Source organism: Peromyscus leucopus, chromosome 6 (assembly GCF_004664715.2).
Source record: "Peromyscus leucopus breed LL Stock chromosome 6, UCI_PerLeu_2.1, whole genome shotgun sequence".
In the NCBI taxonomy this organism is placed as follows: domain Eukaryota; kingdom Metazoa; phylum Chordata; class Mammalia; order Rodentia; family Cricetidae; genus Peromyscus; species Peromyscus leucopus.
This window is the reverse complement of record NC_051068.1, coordinates 128,387,663-128,412,159: the sequence shown is the minus strand read 5'-3', so window position 1 is coordinate 128,412,159 and position 24,497 is coordinate 128,387,663. Positions and strand designations below refer to the sequence as shown.

Below are 24,497 nucleotides of genomic sequence, written 5' to 3'. Positions count from 1 at the left end.
CTCATCTGTATCCCGGTCAAACTGCGCTCCATCTAACCCTCCTTTATTGAGCAATCACAGCAGCTGGCACTTGCCAGCTGCTTCAGGTTCTTGATTTCCTCACATGGTACTCTGAGCTTGGAGGACATTATTCCTATTTTACCAATATGAAAACCTAAGTTAGAGACATCAAACACTGTATGAGGGTGAAACAGCTACTTTGGTACAGAATTGGAAGTCAACAATGGTGCATGAAGCTGAGGATCCTTCCTGGTCTTTTGTGATGAGCGACTTTGTGACATTGTCTTGTGTCTACAGATGCTCTCCATTTCCAAAGCTCTGAAGACTGATTTGGATGCTATGTCCTTCCTACTCCTCACTGTGGCTCCAGCTAAGGCAGGTTTCTCTTCACTGAGTGATTTACTGGGATGGATCAAACCATAAACTTTAGTCACCAAACGTCTGTTGAGCCTCCAGCATGTGGCAGGCAGTTCCCAGAGAGCAACATGGCCAAATTCCTAACATATGCATATAGCACCGGTCATGTGAGGTGGGTGAGCAGGAGATAGACTACAAACAGCAAATGTCATAGCTAAGTGGCTTAAATAAAATGCCCCGCATTAGAAAGTGACAAATGGACTGTGGTATATGTAGTGTACTTCTTAGGCCCTAAGTTTTACCCTCACAGCAGTATTGCCAGAAAGACATCAAGGAATGCAATGCAGTTTCATTTAGACATCTCAGGTGTTCTTCCTGGTGTGTATGGTCTGTACGTCCTCCCTGAGAATGAAGAATCTTGAAAGAATAGATGGGGATTGTGTGCTAGCTTTGTGGATATCTGGAGAAAGCCTCCCAGGTAGAGATAACAGCTGAGCTGTGAGACCCTGAAGCCACGGTAATTTTCATCTTGGTGAAACAAAGAGGGGATAGTGACAAAATTGGTGCAGGATGGAGAACAGGAGGGACCTTAAGGGTCCTTGGGAGCTAAAGAAATCATGTACCATAACCCAGGTATATCACTTGGCTTGAGCTTTACAAGCATCATAGGATGCTGTGCTGAGGAAGGGACTGTCTGAGGCCAGAAAGGAACAGGAGGGAGGCTTTGAGGATTGCTGTGAGGGGGCAAACTGTGCTGACACATGAGGATGGGAAAATGGGTTTGGTGCAAAGTGGCTGGAATCCACGAGAAGTTGGGGTCATCAGGACTTCTTTATTATTATTATTATTATTATTATTATTATTATTATATTTTGTTTTACAATACTATTCAGTTCTACATAACAGCCATAGATTCCCTTGTCCTCCCCCTTTCCTGACCCCCTCCCCTTCCCCCCAGCCAACCCACCATTCCCACCTCCTCCAGAGCAAGGCCTCCCCTGAGGACTGAGATCGACCTGGTAGACTCAGTCCAGGCAGGTCCAGTCCTCTCCTCCCAGATTGAGCCATGCAAATCAAAACAACCCTGAGATACCACCTTACGCCTGTCAGAATGGCTAAGATCAAAAACACTGAAGACACTTTATGCTGGAGAGGATATGGAACTAGGGGAACTCTCCTCCACTGCTGGTGGGAATGCAAGCTTGTACAACCACTTTGGAAATCAATATGGCGCTTTCTTAGAAAATTGGTAATCAATCTCCCCCAAGATCCAGATATACCACTCTTGGGCATATACCCAAGAAATGTTCAGTCATAACACAAGAGCACTTGCTCAGCTATGTTCATATCAGCATTGTTTGTAATAGCCAAAACCTGGAAACAACCTAGATGCCCTTCAACTGAAGAATGGATAAATAATTTTTTTTGGTTTTTTGAGACAGGGTTTCTCTGTGTAGCTTTGCACCTTTCCTGGATCTCGCTCTGTAGACCAGGCTGGCCTCGAACTCACAAAGATCCACCTGCCTCTGCCTCCTGAGTGCTAGGATTAAAGGTGTGCGCCACCATTGCCCGGCTCATCAGGACTTCTTGATAGAAGAAAGTAAGATGTGAAGGCACCATGAGGTGAGGGTGATTGGCTTAGAACACTGGAAGATTTGCTTGGATACCTACTTGGTGTGATAGGAATGGTTAGGCAGAAGAGGATATCCACATGGTGCGATAGGAATGGTCAGGCAGAAGAGGATATCCACATGGTGGGATAGGAATGGTCAGGCAGAAGAGGATATCCACATGGTGGATAGAATGGTCAGAAAAAAATGTGGATAGGAATGGTCAGGCAGAAGAGGATATCCACATGGTGGGATAGGAATGGTCAGGCAGAAGAGGATATCCACATGGTGGGATAGGAATGGTCAGGCAGAAGAGGCTTAGGGGGATCTTAAGAGTTTGATGAAAATGTCTTTTCATGAGTATTTGCATTTTGAGCAAGGTTTGGACATAACAGATTCTAAATGACACCACACCAGAGGAGTCCCTACAACTAGAAGCTTGATATACAAGTCATTTATAAGTATGTCCTGGGTAAGTGTGTACTAGAGATACATTGAGCAATAAGATGGGGAGGCTTTAGTGTTGATTCCAGTATCTTGTGAATACGGAAACAGTAACCATTCTTACAAGAGAATATTGTCTATCCTTTAAAAGAATCTGCTAAATTCATCATTTTTCTATTCCTGGCACTTCATTTTGAAATAATAACACCTCTATTATCTGCAGTAATTTTATTCTCAATAGTAAAGTTTAAGTTATACTCTAAGGAAAAAATGCAAGGTAATAATTTTAATTGCTCTAATAACTTAGTGAAAATAATGAAAGAATGTTTATCAGAAATGTTTGAATGAGAAAATAATATGAAGTAATATGTTGTACATGTAATTAAATATATGAATGTACATATAGAGACAGAAATACAATATAAGGAGGAATTCAATAATCCATAATTTTTATTTTGAATAGAGATTCATACTGCCTTGGAGAACGCAGCCAAAGACACGCGAGGCATCTACCACATAGCCGCTCACCCATAAGTTGCTATGTGTCTGCCTAATTGAGAGAGGCGCAGGCTAGGCGTCTTGCCTACTGTCCTGAGAGGCTTTCCTGACCCTCTCCTCGTCATGCTGACAGGGTGTAGTCTCTTATGATTTCCAACTATCATTGAAGACAAAATAACCATATGCAACAGGCCTCTGTCAGAAGCTTCTGCTGATGGTAGGGTTAGTGAAATTAGTCTCCCATTTGTCAAGGGGGCCATGACTCATTACAAACAAATGCATGAAATCCCAAACATTGCCTGAAAACCCAAGCGTAATGAACCAAAATAAAAACCTAATTCACCATTAAAAGGCTTTTATAACAGTCCAGTGTGCAGATGGCTGGGCACTGGGTGCTTGACAGCCAACATTAATGAGACAGTACCATATTTGGGAGCATGTAGGCAGCTCTGAAGGACAGTGACTGTAAAGACACATACCATGTCATATGGAATTGTAGACCAAAAATGCATCAATAATTAACAGAGATATGCATTAGAAAATGTCCCAAGTACATACTGTGTGGTAGAGAGACACAGAACTGAGGGCCGTGGGTTCTTAAGTATGGAGAGGGCTTCTCATGGACATTCCGTTTCATGTCCACAGCTATAAAGTGAGCTAACATCTCTATTGATTTTTCTTAGGAAAATGAAAATTCATATTACATTTTAATGCTATTGTACATCTTTTGCAAAGACATTATGGGGAATATTATTCAGCTAATTATTCATTTTTCCATAAGTACCAAATTCTTGAAACAATAATAAAAGTCCCCTGTACAGCTAGACACAAACCGGTGCATGTGAAGCAGTTTGAAGGAAGCAGGATCTCTTTTATGTGGATCAATGGCTGAGTTCATTACTTTTGTGGTAAGAGTTGAGTGGAGAATCAAACTGTGGGAAGAGTAGCCATGAGTGTGGTCTACACAAAAGTGGAACAGGCTTAAGAGCCAGAACTAGGTCCTCGAAGTCCAGAGAATGGTCAATGGCTTCAATGGGATATTTGAGAGGACATAGTGTGCATACTTCTGTGAGCCTGGTTTCACAGCATCCAAAAGGCCAGCATAGTGGCTTTGGATGCTGTGCCATGGAGGTGAGGGATGGCAGATGTTGTAGCAGAAGAGTGGCATTTGCCTTTAATCCATGAAGAGACATTGGCTGCTGTCTGGAATAGCATGCCAAAGGAAAGGAACAGAGCAGGCAGGCTTGTTGGGAGCTGGCCTGACATCCCTCAGAATGACAAGAAAGTCATAGGCCACTCCATAGGGAAGGTAGGATTTATGAAAAATAATTAAATAGATCTTTGGCCTATTTAGACCTAACTAGTTGGTCAGTAGCAGCTGGATGATTTAGGGAAATTCCAGGTTCACAGTGCTTCAAACCCTAGTCGTTTGTTTAGACCCCAGAAATTTCTAAGGATGCCAGGAAGGGTTCATCCCCATAGTGCTTCTCAGAGGACACACTGGAAACACAAGTATTATGACCATATAATTCCAGAAGGTTTTATATAGGCTATTTATGGGTTTCATATTTCTTAAGACATGATCTGGTCTACTAGGCCTATACCATGTCTTTTGTCATTTGACTCACAACTTGTAGCAAAATTGAGTTCCTCAGGCTTTCAGGTGCTTATGAACCATGTGGCCTTTAGTGACTCTGAGTAAGGAGGAAGTTGCAAGTATTTGCATTGAGGGGGTAGGGTCACCCACTTGCTTGACAACCATTATGCCCAATTAAATTTCCAACTGAGCTTATAACAGCTGAAATCATAAATATGCTAGGCCAACTTGTCTAAAATAGCAATTCTACACTAAAATGTTCTAAGTTTAAAAAAAAAAAAAACAAAAAAAAAAAAAACGGATTAGTCTCTGTCCTGGAAAATGATTAAATGGAGTGACTTTTCTGTGAGTTTCTACTCTGTGCCAGCCATATAAACTGTCTAAAGATGAGACACACATATTGTCAGGTACTTGTGTTTGAAGACTGTTTTTCTTTTCACAGAAACTGTTTGAATCCATTCAAATGCAACATTTTCAAAACACTAACATGGCAAAGAAAGTTAGTGCTTGAGCCCTCAAATTTTATGAGTACAATGGGGTGCATTGAGCACAGTTGAGCACAATGCTCTTTACCAAGTCATACCTGCCTGTGAACGGAGCAGAAGCACAGTGAAAAACAATTGATTTCAGACAATGTCATCAGACAGATGTTAGGTAAGTGCTAAGAGCAGATGTTGGGGAAAGCCAGCACAAAAGTCAACCAGGGGCCATTCAACACTCGTGTGATTAGATGTTCTGCAAAGAGGAGTCTTTCCTTTTCTTGTCTCGGTGGGGTTAGTTCCTTGTGTTGTGTAGCCAGTCATTTCAGGAAGATGGTAATGAAAGGTTCTTCGTCAAAACTCCAGGCTGTGCAGGTGCAAACAGCAGAAATGCTCTCCTTGGCACTTAAAAGCCTAATCAGACTCATTTTCCTGGTGACACAACAATAGCCCGAAGACCTTTTTGTCTTTTGCCATCCTTAGTTGGCGGTCTGGCTATTCACAGCCTTGTCATCAAAAATACATACATGCCAAAGAATCACTTTAGTAGATTTCCTAAGCCAAAGCAGGTGAAATGCAACTTGGGAGACTCATTCATTAAAAGCTGACAACTATCCACATACCTCAGAATGATGAACAGTGATAAGGGCAGAGCATTAAATAACTGTAAATAAGGAAGCATGCCCAAGTAGGAATGGGAAGTGCAGGTTTCCCAAAGAATAGGACAACAGGAAGAATCATCCTGACAGAAGCTATGTAGGTAAGAAAACAATGATGCCTTTGACTTGGATTCCAGAATTTATGGATTAAAATAAAGCAGTCTTTGAAAATAAATTAAAGTTTCCAGAAATCACAGAATAGAAGACAACAGGTCAATCCAGTGTGTGTGTGTGTGTGTGTGTGTGTGTGTACACGTGCATGTGTGTGCCTGTGTTCACTCATGTATACACACAATGGTGGAATTCTAGCTGAAGACTTGGACAATTAGCAACATGCTGTAACACACAACCGTATCATAGCCCATCACTATATTACAATCACAGATGAGGAGAATGATAATTGAAAATATTTTCTCTGAAGACAGTAGAATCTCAGTGCACAAATACCAACAATATTTCAGTTTATTGATTCACAGAAAAAGGACAGATCAGCAAACTTCAAAAGAAAATATGTCCTTGGTTTATAAACAAATTTAACTTCAAGGGGAGTCAAGAACTGAACATGTTATTACTGATGGGAAAAAAGGTGTAAAGAACTCATATCATCATAATGACAATAAACATCAAATCAAGATAGAGTTGAATCTTTATCTGCATGATTTGAGGACTCTAGCATTACATTCAATCTCTGGCCAGCATTCGCCTTCAGCTTTCTCCAAGATTAAACTTATAGATAGTGGTGAAGTGTGTGGCAAGAAGCCTCCACTTGCAGTCATGTGTGGTTCTAACACTCACTAAGTTAAATGTTTCTAAATCTCAGTTTCTTCATCTATAAAATAAGTTCTATCTACCTCCCCAAACTACTGTCCAGGCAATACAAGACAGTCCCTGAAGAGCTTAGCTAGTGGTTTGGACTGAGTTAGAAGTCAATAAAAGCATCTAAAGCAGGAGTTATCTCAGGGGAGCAAGCACCATGGCCACATACTCTCCCTGCGCACGGACTGTCAAGATACAGATGGAAAGCGAAGCTGATTTGTAAAAGTGTGTTTTCCTTACACTAGAGGCCAATAATTAACTCAACTGGAAGCTGGTCTAGGATATTATTTTTTACTTTCCCAGATTTCCACATGCATTCTGCTTTTTAGTAGATGGTTTATTCAGAAGCCAGACAGGGTAGATTTGCCTTACATTTGCCTGGCCAAGGAATAAGAGATCTGGGCTTCAAAATGAGATGGAACACGAAAAATACACGTAGCACAAGAGTACATCTTTTAGAAGGGCATGCATTGGACTGGGGAATCCTATGCTTGGGCATTTCAAAATCAATGCATTGATTCAGTTAAATATTTGATGAGGTCATTTTCTTTTCCACAGAAGAAAATTCTGGCACTAATTAATACATTTACAACAAAATCACTACACTTAAGCTTTGAGGAACATCCTGGAAGAGGATGTGTGTAGCTAGAGTTTTCCTGCCTGGCCCACAGTCAGGACAAGTCTCTGTCACCTGCCAGTCCCACCGCCACTCAGACTCAACCAAGTAAACACAGAGACTTATATTGCTTACAAACTGTATGGCCGTGGCAGGCTTCTTGCTAACTGTTCTTATAGCTTAAATTAATCCATTTCCATAAATCTATACCTTGCCACGTGGCTTGTGGCTTACCGGTGTCTTCACATGCGGCTTGTCATGGTGGCGGCTAGCAGTTTCTCTCACTCAGCCTTCCACTTCCCAGAATTCTTCTCCTCCTTATCCCGCCTATACTTCCTCCTGCCTGGCCACTGGCCAATCAGTGTTTTATTTATTGACCAATCAGAGCAACAGATTTGACATACAGACCATCCCACAACAGATGTGGAATGATTTGAAGAGCCAGAGGATCAGGACACTGGCCGAGAAACAGTCAAAAGGACACTAAGGAAAGGGGTGATCTCTGAGGACTGGGGGGATGAGTCAGAGATGAATATTATCAAGACGCATTGGATGACACTTCCTAAGAATTAACAAAAATGTTATAAAAGGATTTTCTGCTTATTGTTCTAAATAATACTATGTTTTTAAAGAAAGACTGATATCAGTTTCAAATTGTGGCTGTTTTGGACTTCACATGTCTAAGATTCTTGCTATCAGTCTAAATAATGACACCAGTAATATTGGTGATAGGTGGACTCCTTCTTTGAGCTCCTCATGGGTTTGTTTTCCACCTGACCTCAGCTTTACCCAAAGCATGACTGTAAACATAAAGAATTAGGGATGGAACTATAGGCTGGAGCTGGTTCTGCCCTCATAAAATAAGGATAGAATCAGTTTCTTGGTTGACTGAATGGTTTATTATTTCCTTTGGTTACTGTGGCCTTCAATAATCTTAAAATAGAACATTAAGAAGTTGATTAAAATTCAGTTATTAAATTGTTTAATTCTGAGAAATGAATAATTCATACTGCTAATGCATTTTAAAGAATCTTCTTCCACACATAGTCTTACAGGAAGAGAAAAGAAACCCTCTGAGTATCTAAAAAGAAAAAGAGAAATTAAAGAAAAATGTAATTTATATCATAGAAAGGGGTTGTAAACTATTCATTTCTCCATTCTGACCTCTATATCAAATGCCTGAGGGAAGAGGATAGAAATCTAACAAGATTACAGAAAATACGTCCCGTGAAGAACATCTCCCCAAACAAAACCACCAATTCCTTCGGGCATTGGTTGCTTTCCTCACTGCTGTGATCAGACACCTGACGAGAAGCCACTCCAGGGAGTGGAGGTCTCTGGTTCATGTTTTGAAAGGGCACCATTCATTAAGGAGGTGATGGTCTGGCTGCTGGTGGTAGCTACCACTTACACATGCAGGAATCCAGAAGCAGGCATAGACCATGCACATTGCAGGCATGAGCTCAAGGTCAGCTCCACAGTGACACATAAATCTACCCTCAGTAAGAAAATGAGCCTGTTAACCAGAACCACATTGACTCCTGTATTTTGAGGTGTAAAGTGTCCATCAGACCGCCTTTGTATTCTGGGGAAGCTGTGCTGTGGTGTCTCCACATGTTCAGGGAGCAAGGGTACAGATGTGTGTGCAGACCTGTCACAACCCCACAGATAAGAATCTAGTAGGAAGTGTGATCAGTTCAGGAGGAGCCAAAAGACAGAAGACAAGCAGGAGGTATGCCACCTACAAACAGTGAGTCACAGGAAACCAGGAGAGGCAGGAGGATGGTGGGGAAGAAAATTAGAATTTTTCAAAAGAAATGGTGTGAGTTTATTTGGGACTAGGAGTATTTCACAAGGAATAAAACCACTCTTCCTACAGTGATTAAATAAAAACATGACATGACAAAAACTGCCTGACGACAAAGTAATTTGGCAGCTGAAGAGTGTGTCAAAAAAGAAAAGGTCTGACTGACAAAAAAAAACCCTATGTCAGCAAGAACAACACACAAATAAGCTGCCAGGAAGACCCAGGCTCCACCCTCCACACATGTGTCTATTTAACACAGCTAACATCCTCTCCCTGGTCTCAGTCTCACGTGGTACCCTCACTGCAAATTCCTAGGTCCTGTGTGTTCACAGCTCCCACTCTGAAGAGCTTGTTCAATAGCAGCTCTACAACCAGTCCACGGCTGCCTTCAGAGAACATTGCCAAGTCCCGAGAGACTCAATTTTGTCTTTAAAATACAAGAACTGCTTTAAGCACACAATGGCAATGACACAGGAATGTTCTTCTTAGGTCAGAGAACTTGAGTTAGGACATCTTCCCAGCCTATATCAACATAACAAATATTTTATAGTATGGAGAACTGAATAGTTACTTAAAAAAAAAATCCAACTATCATGATGTAATAGGATTTTATCAAGCGCTTGATTTCAACCATTGCTATAAGGACATGAGATTGCATGAAGGGTCTCCCTTGTGGACTACATATTCTAATGAGGGGTGATAATTACCAAACTGTGATGCAGTGATGATTGGTTTGGGGAGTAAGACTTTTAAGACAGAAGAGGTCACGGATAGAAGTCATTGGGGTTCTTTTTCTGTATAGGGGGTGAGGGTTCTTAAAGAGCAGGGGCTACAAGGAAATGAGGAAGTCAGTCACCATGCAGAGATGCAGACAATCAACATTCCAGACTGAGGGGTGTCAAGAATAAAGGCCTTGAAGGGGGCTTCTCAAATGTCACAGTTTAAATAGACTTGGAGAAGGTGCAAGAAAGATGATACCCATGCTGTATCAACCCACAGCACTAGGGTTTCACAGGTCACTGGTGAATTAAACCCGAGTCTGAATAACAGAGTACTGTCATGAAGTCATGAACAAGATTGTGCTCTGCAGGCATGGAGGATTTGCCATGCTTTAATAGAAAAACTGGGGATGTTGTGTTGAGAACAACATGTAGACACAGCAAGGTTAAAAGTGTGAAGGCCTGTGAGAAGCTAGCCTCTCAAGCTGAAACAACATATATCGGAGGGGATGGTAATGTCTGGGTCACTACGCTCTGTGTATGTGGAGCTGTGGTGATATTTTGTTTTTGATACAACAAATAAAGCTTGCCTGAAGATCAAGTGTGGAGTTAAACCACTAGTTAGCCAGAGAGGTCAGGCGGTGGTGGTGCACACCTTTAATCCCAGCACTCGGGAGGCTGAGGCAGAAGGATCTCTGTGAGTACAAGGCTACCCTGGGCTACACAAGATTGATCCAATCTAAAAGGGAAGCAGAGCCAGGCAGTGGTGGGCATGACTTTGACCCAACCCTTGGGATCTCACACCTTTAATCTCCACACTAGGGGGGTGGAGACAGGAAATGATATGGCTGGGTGGAGAGAGGAATATAAGGCAAGTGGAGACAGGAGTTTGGCTCCCTTTTCAGGCTGAGGAGTTGGCAAGGTAAGAGGTGGAAGCTGTGGCTTGCTCTTTTGTCTCTCTGATCTTTCAGCATTTGCCCCTATATCTGACTCTAGGTTTTCATTATTAAGACCAATTAGGATTTGTGTTGCATTGAGCAGTTATCAGCATACTGTGTCCAGTTCACAACACAATTTTTTGTCAAATAAAATAAATTTTCAATAAAAACAATAGTGTTGGCCTTTGTGATAGCTTTGGGGTAGATGAGAAGCCATAAGAACCTAGATGGAAGACTTCTTAATGCCAGTCCTCTAGCCTGAGACAGACATTCCTGTGGCATCCTGTGCTTAAAGCATCTAGTGTTAAACAAAACAAATAAACAAAAACCCATCATTTCTCAAATTCTCTAGTATTGTGTGCCTCAGGAAGGACCAATGCAATGTTCACATTTTTGGTAAGTTTTACTGTACAATAATGTCTTACATTTTTATCTCTTTACACACACGCGCGCGCGCGCACACACACACACACACACACACACATGTACACACACGTATATAATTTAACATATTGAACATAGCATTTAGGTATGATATGAAACAGAACAGCTGACATTAGACTTTCATTATTGTGTTTTAGATAGTATTGCATGGAGCACTATCAATGTGGGTGTTAGAACATCACAGCTGGATAGCAAAATTCTAGACTCTTACATTTTGGTTTTTATATGTGGCCCCCACCGATATATTTCAAGAAGAAAAGAATCTCAGACAATGATATGGCTAAAGATGACTTTAGTCAGTTATGGTCACAATAATGTGACTTTAGTAGCAAATAATAACCAGAATCCTTCTCTCATTGGGTGTCTGTTCTCTTTTGCTGTAATGTTGTAGCTAACACAGTAGCATGGCCATTTCATCATTTGTGGAGCTGGAGAGAGAACAATTCCTACATGTTTGTGTGTGTGTGGAGGGGGGTGGAAGGACGATAATTACCAAGGAATTATCTATGTTTTCTGTAGGTAGAGGTTTCCAAAGTCACTCATGTTCAGTTATTTCTTCCACACCAAAGTCAAAGAGATGTGTGAGTCTGTCCTCAGAGTTTGCTTTATTTTTTGTTAAAGTGAAGCATCTAAAAGAAATAGTAGATTCCAGAGTAGTTCTGGGTGGAAAACACATAAGTGAAGATATACACAGAGAACAGACTGGTAATGGCATCAGGAATGCAGCGAGTGTGTGGTTTGAAAACCAGGGGTGGTGAGGAAGGGGTTGTTGAGGTCCTGATGAGACCCATCATGGGACAACTTCAGCTGTACAAGACCACGTGCATTGCACTTGGCAACTTAAACAGACTTTTATGCCTCATGTCACCCAGTCTCTCAATGTTTATTATGCCTGTTCTTATTGCTTTCTTCTCTCCACTTATTTCCTATGTGGTAAAAAACTAAAGCCATGACGACCGTAGAGAAGCTTGAGGTGCTAATGGAATGAGGAACTTCCTGGTGTGGAGTGATGGCTGCGGGGTCTTTCCAGGCCATGAAGTGCCAGTAACACTATAGACACGGTAGAATTTTGCTGAATAAGTGAATGAGGAAGGGAAGTGTCATCTCTATGAAGTACTGTCTGCCACTCTGGGTCCTTTTTATAATTCACCCCCTCCAGAACTTTCCTTTTAAAAATTATTTTACATTTAAGTGTGTGTACGTGTGAGTGCATGTGTGTGGGTGTGCGTGTGTGTGCGCCCGTGTGCGGTGCGTGAGTGCCCACACATGCACATATGCTAAAACCCCCCTTGCCAACACTCTGTTTGTGGATGTGGAGTCTAAGGTGTGAATTCAGGTTATCAGGCTTGATTAGCACATGGCTTCATTGTCTGATCCATTTCACCAGCCCCCTTACAGATCTTTTCACCTCAGTGCAGCTCAGTTCCCCAAAGAGTTCTGATGACTGTGGACTGTGTTCAAGGAGTAAAATAATAATCAAATACATTTTATTGTATGCTTTAATATATATAACAATGCCACTTTCTAATAATGTACATTCCCCAAAGATGTTTAACTAGTAAAGATCTAGAAATGGAATTCGTTTATTATTATTAGCCTATAATTTCATCTAAAGCTAAAGCTTTTCCTGACATTACGTATTATAGACACAGGGAGAAATATTATAATTAAATAAATGGATATGTTTGTTAAAGGTCTAATTTTGACCAAAAAGTCTTTTTATTAACTGAATCTGAATTATATTTTCATTTGGGTAATCTATTCACCTTGTGTATAAACTGAAGGGGGGCGGTTAAGTCCTGTCTGTACCTTGAGGATATTAGAAGCAATTTGTTTGCTTATCCCCAGGTGGGGATCTTGAAGCAGTGTGAGCTGTGGTGCCCTGCCCCCATGATTCCGCTCATGTCCCCAGTGTAGGTGCTCTGTCTGGGTTGGAGTTCACTGTTTTAGTGTGGAGCTCACAGGGTGAGGCATGTGTGACACGTTACAAGACAGTGAAGTTGGACTGGATGATGCTCATATCTGACTTCATCCACAAGTACTTTCCAGTGTGTCCCATGGTACATCTCATAGCCTCGTGGCCCAAGGAGGTTTTGCATTATTTTTCTTAAGAATTATTTCATTTTAAATATTGAACATTATGTCTTTCTGTGTTTGTGCATCTGTGTGGGTGCCCATGGAGGTCAGAAGAAGGCATTGACCACCTGAAGCTGGAATTTCAGGTAGTTATGAGCCATGTAGCCCAGAACTCATGTCCAGTCTTCTGCAAAAAGAGCCTTAACTGCTCAACTATATTCCCAGGCCCTAATTTTACATTCCTCATATTGAAGGAATCATATGAGGTGGACTGGCCATGTTACCAAATAATACATCTTACTGTGATCTAATGCAGTGTGTGTGTGTGTGTGTGTGTGTGTGTTTTGTGTGTGCATGTACATGCTTGCTTGCTTGTGTGTGTGTGTGTGTGTGTGTGCGCACGCGCGCACGCACACACGCACACACACACACACACACACACACAAATGCCCACACATGTCTTCTATTTCTTCCAAAGTGTAAATAAACCTGTATTTGCTAATGGAACCAAATGTCCAAAAGCATATTTCAAAAAAAAAAAAAAAAAAAAAGGAAATTCAGATTACCCAGCATTGGCTTATCTATACAGAATAAGCAGGAAGACTGGGTAGAACAGGTTTTGTCTTTTAATGTTTTAATGAGCTTTGGGACTTTCATGCACACTTGTTACGTTGCCCTAATTACTCATAATAATTCTAATGTGCATTTTATATTTAATTACAATGCTTATAAAGATTTGGTATGGACAGTAAGTTATTACAACTAGCATGTACATAATGATTATGAACTGAATTTATTAGCTTTTACACTAGCACTCAGTGTTGGTAACTTCCAACTTTACCTCCGTGATTAACCATATTGTCTGATTAAACAAATATTTGTGTGAAATTAATTACAAATGCCAAAGCAGTGCCCACATATTTCTGCTTTTGCCAAAGTTCATCAAGCTACATTTTCAGTTTCCAGAATATTCATTCCATTACCAGAAAAACTCATTTTACAATATTAAATACAATTTTTCTCAATTATTTAAAATACCATAGTCTTAAGATATTTCAGTAGAAAGCCTGAGATCAGATGGGTAACGTTTTGTGATATTAGCTATTTATATTCCTAACACAAAGATATGCAATTAAATAATCCTCCCACTTGGTAAACACTAAGAATAGTTCATTTCTATCAATAATAATTCTCTTTCCATCTGGCATAATGCATTTCTAGAAACCAGAAGGGATTATTTTTCTTGCAAAATTGTTCATATGAAAAGACAAAACAGAAGCCAACACAGATTCATTTTCTGCCCTTGCAAATTAGTGCAGGGCATGAGGCTAGTGGACATTCAGGACATGCTGTTCATAACTAGGATTGCCATATGATTTTCCTATGACAATTACCTAGAAAGAGAACTCTGACCAGAACTAGCAAGTGTGTGGCTATGACTTTCCTCAGGTGAGGTTTGCTGCTTTGTTCCGGATGGTCATGCTTGAATCAGACAGTAATTAACTTTGCCTAGCAGAAGCACATGTAAAAGACAGAAATAATACCAGAATTAACAAGCAGATTTTATCTGAAAAATCATGTATATTGACATCTATATAGGGTATCAGTTAGCAGCTTTGTATTAAAAATCAGTCCATTAGAAGGCCAGCTTAGGGCAGTAGTAAGGAGTGAGATGTAGCAGGAATCTTAGATAGTCTTATTAATAAAATCAAATCCAGGGGCCAGTTATTGGGGTGAATGCTGGAAGACCAGAGAGGCAGAACAAGCCACAGCTAGCCTCACCTGGCCAACTTCTCAGCTGATCTAGTTTTCTCAGACTGGAAGCCTCTGTGTCCTCATAGCCGAATGGCTCTCAGCTGAACTGTGCTGCTCAAAACCTAAAAGCTTAACCAGACAAATGCTTAACCAGATAAATGCTTCTAGTTTCTGGTTCTTACGTCTTATATACCTTTCTGCTTTCTACCGCCACTCCCTGGGATTAAAGGCTAGCTTTCTGGGATTAAAGGTGTGAGTCACTATGCTTGGCTGTATCCTTGAACACATGGATTTCTGCCTCTGGAATGCTATGATTAAAGGCATGTGCTACCACTGCCTATCCTCTATGTTTAATATTGTGGCTGTTCTCTTCTCTGACCCCAGATAAGTTTATTAGCATGCATAATATTTTGGGGGAACACAATACCACCACAGTGAGACATTACTCCCACTCATGTCCAGGCTGTTCATATAGATCTCAGCCATTTCTCCGTCATTAGGCGATCCCCATGTCTTTCCTGGGGTCCTGTTTTCCAGGTAGCCTCTCTGGTGATGTGAGTAGCAGTCCAGTCATCCTTGTTCCACATCTAGTATCCTCTTATGAGTGAGTATATACCATATTTGTCTTTCTGAGTCTGGGTTACCTCACTCAGGATGATTTTTTCTAGATCCATTCATTTGCCTGCAAACCTCATGATGTCATTGTTTTTCTCTGCTGAGTAGTATTCCATTGTGTGTATGTGCCACATTTTATTTATCCATTCTTCAGTTGAAGGGCATCTAGGTTGTTTCCAGGTTTTGGCTATTAAAAACAATGCTGATATGAACATAGCTGAGTAAGTGTTCTTGTGGTATGATTGAGCATTCCTTGGGTATATGCCCAAAAGTGGTATAGCTGGATCTTGGGGGAGATTGATTCCCAATTTTCTAAGAAAGCACCATATTGATTTCCAAAGTGGTTGTACAAGCTTGCATTCCCACCAGCAATGGAGGAGAGTTCCCCTAGTTCCACATCTCTCCAGCATAAGGTGTCTTCAGTGTTTTTGATCTTAGCTATTCTGACAGGCATAAGGTGGTATCTCAGAGTTGTTTTGATTTGCATTTCCCTGATGATTAGGGATGTTGAGCAATTCCTTAAATGTCTTTCAGCCATTTGAGTTTCCTCTGTTGAGAATTCTCTGTTTAGTTCTATAGCCCATTTCTTAAACCTCTATTCCACAAAACTGGAAAACCTAAAAGAAATGGATAATTTTCTGGATAGGTACCACATACCTAAGTTAAATCAAAGCCAGATAAACTATTTAAATAGTCCAATAACCCCTAAGGAAATAGAAATAGTCATTAAAAGTCTCTCAACCAAAAAAAGCCCAGGACCAGATGGTTTCAGCACAGAATTCTACCAGATCTTCAAAGAAGAGCTAATACCAATACTCTCTAAATTGTTCCACACAATAGAAACAGAAGGAACATTACCAAACTCATTCTCTGAGGCTACAATTACCCTGATTCCTAAACCAAACAAGGATACAACAAAGAAAGAGAACTACAGACCGATCTCCCTCATGAACATTGATGCAAAAATACTCAATAAAATACTGGCAAACAGACTCCAAGAACACATCAAAAAAAAACATTATCCACCATGATCAAGTAGGCTTCATCTCAGGGATGCAAGGCTGGTTCAACATAGAAAAGACTGTCAATGTAATACACCATATAAACAAACTCAAAGAAAAAAAAAACACATGATCATATCACTAGATGCAGAAAAGGCATTTGACAAAATCAAACACCTCTTCATGATAAAGGTCTTGGAGCAATGAGGAATACAGGGAACATACCTAAACATAATAAAGGCAATTTACAGCAAGCCAACAGCCAACATCAAATTAAATGGAGTGAAACTCAAAGTGATTCCACTAAAATCAGGAACGAGGCAAGGCTGTCCACTCTCCCCATACTTATTCAATATAGTACTTGAAGTTCTAGCCAGAGCAATAAGACAACATAAGGAGATTAAGGGGATACAAATTGGAAAGGAAGAAGTCAAGCTTTCCCTATTTGCAGATGACATGATAGTATACTTGAGTGACCCCAAAGATTCCACCCAGGAACTGATAAAGCTTATAAACACCTTCAGCAACATAGCAGGATACAAGATCAACTCAAAAAAATCAGTAGCCCTCCTATATACAATGGACAAAGAAGCTGAGAATGAAATCAGAGATACATCATCCTTTATAATAGCCACAAATGACATAAAATACCTTGGGGTAACACTAACCAAGCAAGTGAAGGACCTATATGACAAGGACTTTAAGTCCCTGAAAAAAGAAATTGAAGAAGATGTCAGAAAATGGAAAGGTCTCCCATGCTCATGGATAGGCAGGACCAACATAGTAAAAATGGCAATTTTACCAAAAGCAATCTACAGATTCAATGCAATTCCCATCAAAATACCAACACAATTCTTCACAGACCTGGAAAGAATAATACTCAACTTCATATGGAAAAACAAAAAACCCAGGATAGCCAAAAGAATCTTGTACAATAAAATAACCTCTGAAGGCATCATGATCCCAGACTTCAAGCTCTACTATAGAGCTACAGTAATAAAAACAGCTTGGCACTGGCATAAAAACCGACATGTGCACCAATGGAATTGAATTGAAGACCCTGACATTAACCCACACACCTATAAACATATAATTTTTGACAAAGAAGCCAAAAGTGTACAATGGAAAAAAGAAAGCATCTTCAACAAATGGTGCTGGCATAACTGGATATCAACGTGTAGAGGGCTGCAAATAGATCCATATCTGTCACCATGCACAAAACTTAAGTCCAAGTGGATCAACGACCTCAACATAAATCCAGCTACTCTGAACCTGCTAGAAGAGAAAGTAGGAAGTAGTCTTGAATGCATTGGCATAGGAGATCATTTCCTAAATATAACACCAGTAGCACAGACACTGAGAGAAACAATCAATCAATGGGACCTCTTGAAACTGAGAAGCTTTTGTAGAGCAAAGAATACGGTCAACAAGGCAAAGCAACAGCCTACAGAATGGGAAAAGTTCTTCACCAACCCCACATCTGACAGAGGACTGATATCCAGAATATATAAGGAACTCAAGAAATTAGACATCAAAACGACCAATTATTTTATATTATAGAAAACATATTCCAGAATTATGACCATTCCTGTACCATATGACTGCAGCACCATTATTAAAAATTAGAGCAATTGTCTCCTGAAATGCATTCTAACCTCTACGTTTGGGTTTAAGTCCTTATTGTCAGTTTCTGACAAACATTTATTGAACATTGCTGAATATCAATGATACAGAATAGGTCTTGCAACTGGAATCCATACACACTTGTCATATGAAGCACTCTGATGAAAAATTTTAGGGTTTCTGTGATTCAGTCTATTGACTTAAGGAAAGATTTTCCAGGGTTATTCTCTTTGGGAAGCTATGTCTGTGGTAAGATGGGATAAGGAAGGTATCTGGCGAAACTTCTCTTCAATCCACTCAATATTGTTACGAAAACATTCTTTGATTATTCATTTAGTTTCACCAGATGGCTAAATGCATGTTTTTATGTCACTCTACTCATATATTAGTGCTGCATCCAGCCTTCATCAGGGAGGCTTCTTACTGCAGTGGGTGGCAGTTGATGCAAAAGCTGTAACTATCCAACACACTGACAATAAGTGATCACAGAATGCTAAAATCACCCCTCCAAGACTCATTCTGGCCATCGCAGAAGAGGGCCAGAATGAATTCAAGAAACAGAAGATGGGGGGATTTGCAACCAAACGATGCCTTTTGAATATGACATAGTCATCACATGTATTGACTGAGTGCAACTGTGATTTCCTTTGCTAGACCTGCACAGGACAGCCCCTCAATGTTTCCACACGAATGGGGGAGGTGTGAAACCCTGCACACCTCTAGAAACCATTAGCAATTAAAAGCTGTTGGGGAAAGTGTCATTTTTTTTCAGTGGTGTAGACTTGGTAAACTGCCTTTACTCCAGTAAATAACCTTCCACCCTTGGTTGTGCAGGAAAATATAATTAAACTTGGGAAAGTAGGAAGATGAGAGAAAGAGGAATAGGGGTCAAAATGACAGACACTGTATAAATGCTTGACGCTGTTAAACAGAAGAGCAGCTGCACATCTTTGAAAACATTTCTGTTGAGTTCTGTTTTTAACCATTTCTTTGGCATTCGTGGGCTTCATCCAACACCTCCAATCCCAATGGTGAATTACCTGTTTCCATAGGTGGTTTGCACTTCCCTTTTTTTCTGTCAGGAAATGCTGCTGGGGTCCCTGCCACCTTTTTAGTGACTATATGGTAGTCCCTCAGGGGTCAGAGTGAATTACTACAGTACCAGCTTTCACTGAGTGCTTTCAAAGTTTCAATAAACTTACTGCTGATAATTTTCCTGTGGTCTAAAGTTAACTCTTCTGAGCTAACACTCTGGCCAGTTCAGGAACCCTGACAGTCTGAATAAAAATGAGAAATACCCAAGGAAGGTGTTTGCTGAACATGGGTCGAAGTATGGCTCTACCCCCACTGTATCTGAATTAGTTATGTGAATGTGATTTCTCACTGGTCTCTTGCTCACTCAAAAAGGAGGAATTACTGATGTCTGTGAACACAGGTTCATAGATGGACCCCTTTCTCCTGAGAAGAAGAAGGGCACATATTATTTCCATGAAGGAAATTCTACAAACAAATGCCCTGTGTGTCTGCAACTCACTAGAAGACAAGTCCACCTGTAGAGGGTGGCACAACCTAGTGCATGGGGCCAGGAGCCACAAGGCATACTGACAAGGTGAAGAATTATAACAGAAAACTAAGAATGCAGAGAGAGAGAGATTGGGGGAGAGACTGGGTCCCTCTGACTTGAGGTTGCAGGTATCATGTGAGGCATTCCTACAGTTGTTTGCCTGTCCAAATGGATCTGCTCACGGCAGTGTGTGAGCCCTGTAGGATTTTCACAGTATCTTCTGAAAGACTGTGGCTATTTTACGGGTGGACAGATGGACTCATTTTGTACAGGAGTGGCCTGAGCAAGCCTGTGGGGCATGCCTGACCTTAAGCAAACAGCAGGTGGACCCAGTGTGTGGCTTGGCAAATCACTCCTGGAAAAATTGTTCTGGCCAACTGTTTGTGAACACAGACAGCAGGGGGTGATGGTGGGCACTATTCACACTGGTTTTGATGTGCAGGCAACTGAGGCTTGACTTTGAACTTTACTGGCACCTGCCACCTGGTGGGTAGAGGAATTGGGATCATCCATGTTGTCGTTGTATTTTTCACCCAAGTCTGCAGATGGAAAGCCAGGTTCTTTCAATCACAATGACACTGGGTCCCCCAAGGACAAATCCTTCAGTTCAGTCGAAACCATTTCTGTTTATCTTTTGCTTTAAATTACTATGATAACTGAAAGAGGAGACGATAAAAGGGCTCAGTTAGAAGCATGAGGACACAGCTCTTCAAGGCATTGCTACAGGAGTCTATGCTTCTTGAGCTCCAAGAGAAAAAAACTCAAGACAAAAGAAGAATGCAGAATGCAAGATATACTAAAGCAATGGCATTTCTGAAAAGCTATGAGAGATCCATGGGAGGGAGGAGCCCATATCATCTGGGGGTTCCCCTACATCTATCCTGTCTGTTCTTATCTATCTTATGTCAACTTTCTTATTACTAGTGAATTTTAAATATTTCCTTCCTACTGTATGCTTGTTCAGAGCCAGTTTGACCTAGAAGCTGCCTTCTCCCTTTAGACTGCTCCTTGTTTGGGGTTAGTCTTAGCACTGACTTTTGGTTAGGACATTGTTGCCTCACTGTGAAAACACCCCATTATTTTAAAGTTGAGGGTTTGCAAGGAAAATTAGGACCAGAGATTCAGGAGTTTGTCAGGAACACAAACAGCAAACAGGGCTTATAGTGCCTTGTAGGCACCTCATCCCTTTCTCCCAGATCCACCACTCATGGACAACTTCTGCCTCATAACTCCACATTATTATGGTTTCCAGTTGGGTCTATCTTTAGTCATCACATAATCTTATGATGAATCTTGATTACTGAGATCCAAATGCAGCTTCATTCATGAGTTGGTCTGGATTTCACTAACAGACAGAATGAGGACCCTTATTATAAGGAGAACATCCTATGGAGGGAGAGAATCTAGTAACATTGCTGCAGAGTTAAAGATTTAAAGTCAGACAGACAGGACTTGGCAGAAGGAAGGAATCAGATTTGTTCCAGAGGTCAGTAAAGAAACACTAGATCTGTCATATGACTTGAGGAGCAATAGATGATCAAAATATAGAGAAACCCCAGAGGACAGGGGAGGAAAGAGACTGAACAAAGATGGCTGAAATTTTAGTAGATAGTCCAGGCAGACATTAAGGGGAACAGAAGACACTGAAAGCCAGAAGGCAGTAATGACAAGAAGAGAGTATCCATTTCCCACTGCTCTTAATCAGGAAATCAGAGAAGGGCAGTGCAGTAGGGCAGAACAAAACAAACAACCTCCCACACACAGCAAAAAATAAACCCACAGTTCAGCTAAGATGAAAAGGACTTTGGCTGCACCTCAGGACTGCTCCTGCAGGGGGGCTTGGAACAGTGCTAGGAGCAGCCGGGAACACGGAAGCAATGAGCTCCAAGTCAGGAGCAGGAGCATAGAGACAGGTATGCAAGATGAGAGAGGGCTTCAAGGGGGTAATGAGCTGGAAAAAGGAATGAGATGGTCGAGAGGAGGGATGAGAGAGAAGGAAAGCTGAGGATGTTATCATCGCTCCTGGGTTTTCAGCTGTGCAGCTGGGTGCTCATGCTGGACCACTGCAAAACACTAAGCCCTTCCTGACACAGCTTCAGTTTGGAATCTGACATGGCCTTGAGGCACCAGAAGTCAATATTAGATGAAGAGATGTGTAGAAAGGTCTAGAGCCCAGAGAAAAAGTCTGTCCTGGTGTTAAGAATGTTTGAGTCACTGGTGTTAATTGAAGTCATGGGTCAGATCTCAGGAGTGACACAGAGCTTTTAAAATTAAAAAAAAAATAGCATCTTCTATTTACTGGACACATTCAGACTGTCTCATAGTATCTGATTCATTCTTGAAAACTGATAAAGGTTTTAGGTTCTTGCACTGTCAGGCACATGATTCTATAAAATCAGAGAATGCTAAAAATTCTTTAAGCAAATGAGCAAACACCCAGTGATGAAGCAATGTAAAGATGGAATTTTAACGTGCTGTTAATTTTCATATAGTCATAATGATTCTGTTAAACAAATACTGGTGCTGTTTTCATATCTTTTAAGTCTTTTTTGGATAGTAATACTTAGAATGGGGATATTATGGTAGAATTGTCTTACTGTAAGTTCTGAAGAAGATATTGGCTTTGACAAAGGTGACATTAAATATGGAAGGAGTTTAAAAAGAGGTGTGGAGACAAATCATTCTTATTCTAATTAGTGGCAGGGAAATTTAGCATCCAGACATTGTGCCTAAGCCCTCCCTACTTCCATATTAATCCACTTTTATTCATTTAGTTTTTATTTTTATCATCAAAACTGTAGGACTGTTCTTGAATGGAAGGGTAAATAGAATTCCATGTGAGAAGAAAACAGAACAAAAAGAAAAAAAACTCTTGAGAGTTTAGCATCTCTACCAGGGCAAAGGTTAATCACAGCGTGAAAGACTGGCCAACTGACAGGAAGTAGCATCAGTCATTGCCATCAAAAGCAAGTGCTTCAGTTATGAGTGGCAAGCCATAACGGTCTGTAGACCTGAATGGCTATTTGCTAAGAAATATCACCAGATAATATCTTTTAGACATTTAGGGTCCATTTTGATTCAGCTTTATGAAAAGCCCACACCATCTTGAGTAATCATACTGTCAGTCATTTTTTAACTTGCAGAATGTTTATTTTCATAGCTGAATGCTGCTCAGTGCAAAAATTAATAAAAGCTATAAAACATGTACCTGAAAGGAACACATTCAGTGGCAAGCTACACGGTTCTCTCTTATATAACTTTAGGTCACTGGTTTTCTAACAATATTCCGGTAGCTCAAAGTCGAGGGGAGAACTGAATGAAGCCAGTGTGTAGACCCACACAAGGGTTTGTAGGGGAGAAAATGGAAAGCAGGGAGAAATTTGTTGTGTGAAATTCATAGCATGGTGAGAACAAGAGTGATATGTCTTCTCTCCTTTATCATGATGGAAAGCTATGGAAGCGTAGCTTACCATCACCTAGGGCCATGTGGCTCTCATGCTACAGCGGGTAAACTCTGTGTGTTCTGTGAATGAGTGATATTCCACTTATCCCGCTTCTCAGGCTTCTGCAGCACATCTATGTGTGCGTATTGGAGTTCATGTTTACTTGAAATGTATATTCAAAGAGAGGTATGTATGTTTAGAGCTTTAGGCCATTTATGGATAAATGAAATAGGTCTCTTCCTCCTTTCAAAGACCCCAGATTTTTCCCATTGTTCAATTATACGTTCAATTACATCCGTCGTGGAAAGCTACAGTTCGCTGTTCTAAGCTTGCAGGCCTTTTGCTTGTCTTATAAAATTCTATTTACCCTTGACATACAAAAATGTCTCCATAATATCAATGACAAAATAAAACCCAAAATATGTAGAAAATAATATAATGTAAAATTAAAGGGTGCTTAATTTAACCAAGGTAGGCAATAGAGTTGAGATTATATTCATGCAGTATGGTATTATGCAATGGGTTTCCTATATACTCTGAAGTAGCAGTCATAGGATAAAAGTCTAAATGGTTTTCCTTATTGAAGTCATATTGAATCTTCATAACACTTTCTGTGTTATTTAATTACAGTCTTACTGTGATGACAATAGAAAAGCTGTCTCTCATATGTCACAGTGGTTGGTCAGAATTTACCATGTATATATTTTTCTAAAAGCAGAAGAAAGGAAGAAAGGAAGAAAATGAAGAAGGAAGAGTGGAATCAGAAATTCTCCTTTTATGGGTTTGGGAGAGGCTATACTTACATTTCCACACAAGCACAACACACTGTCTTTGTACTCACTGACATCCCAGCTGAGAAGCAGCACTGGTAATTAAATGATGTGTCAGACTCAGCACTAAGTTCCTACAATGTCCTTTCTTAGGAGCCTGTGTGTCCCATGCTATTTATTTCCAGTTTTAAATGAGACATTAATGAGGTTAAGTAATCCAAGTTTCCTCAGCTGGTAAGATGGATTCACATCCAGTCTTATTTCCTCAATATATTTTCATGATCCTCACTAATGTGGTGCTGTTGATATGTGTTCTTTTGACAGGGCAACCCCTGCCCAGCCAATGCCATCTTGAGAGATACTCTTTTTATCTCAGTTAAGAGGACATTATTGCTTTGAAGCCCAGCAAAAGTCTCCCATAAAGTAGCAACCTTCCTTACAGTGCAGCTCATTTGAGACTTCCATGCTGACAGCCGGGTAAGCTTTTGTTTTAGTTATTTCTCTGTTGCTGCAATAAAACAACATGACCAAAAGCAACTTAAGGAAGAATTAATTTTGGCTTATAGTCCCAGAAAGATAGAGCCCATAATGGCTGGGAAGGCATGGCCTGGCATCAAGAGCAGGAAGCTGGCTGACCACATCTTTATCCACACACAGGCAGCAGAA

At 40.6% G+C, this 24,497-nt stretch overlaps 1 protein-coding gene across 3 annotated transcripts in view; it reads right to left on the bottom strand.

Moving 5' to 3' along the window:
- Negr1 (neuronal growth regulator 1) overlaps nt 1–24,497 on the bottom strand; it is a 738,499-nt gene that overhangs the window by 172,215 nt on the left and 541,787 nt on the right. The gene's annotated exons all lie outside the window — the stretch shown is intronic.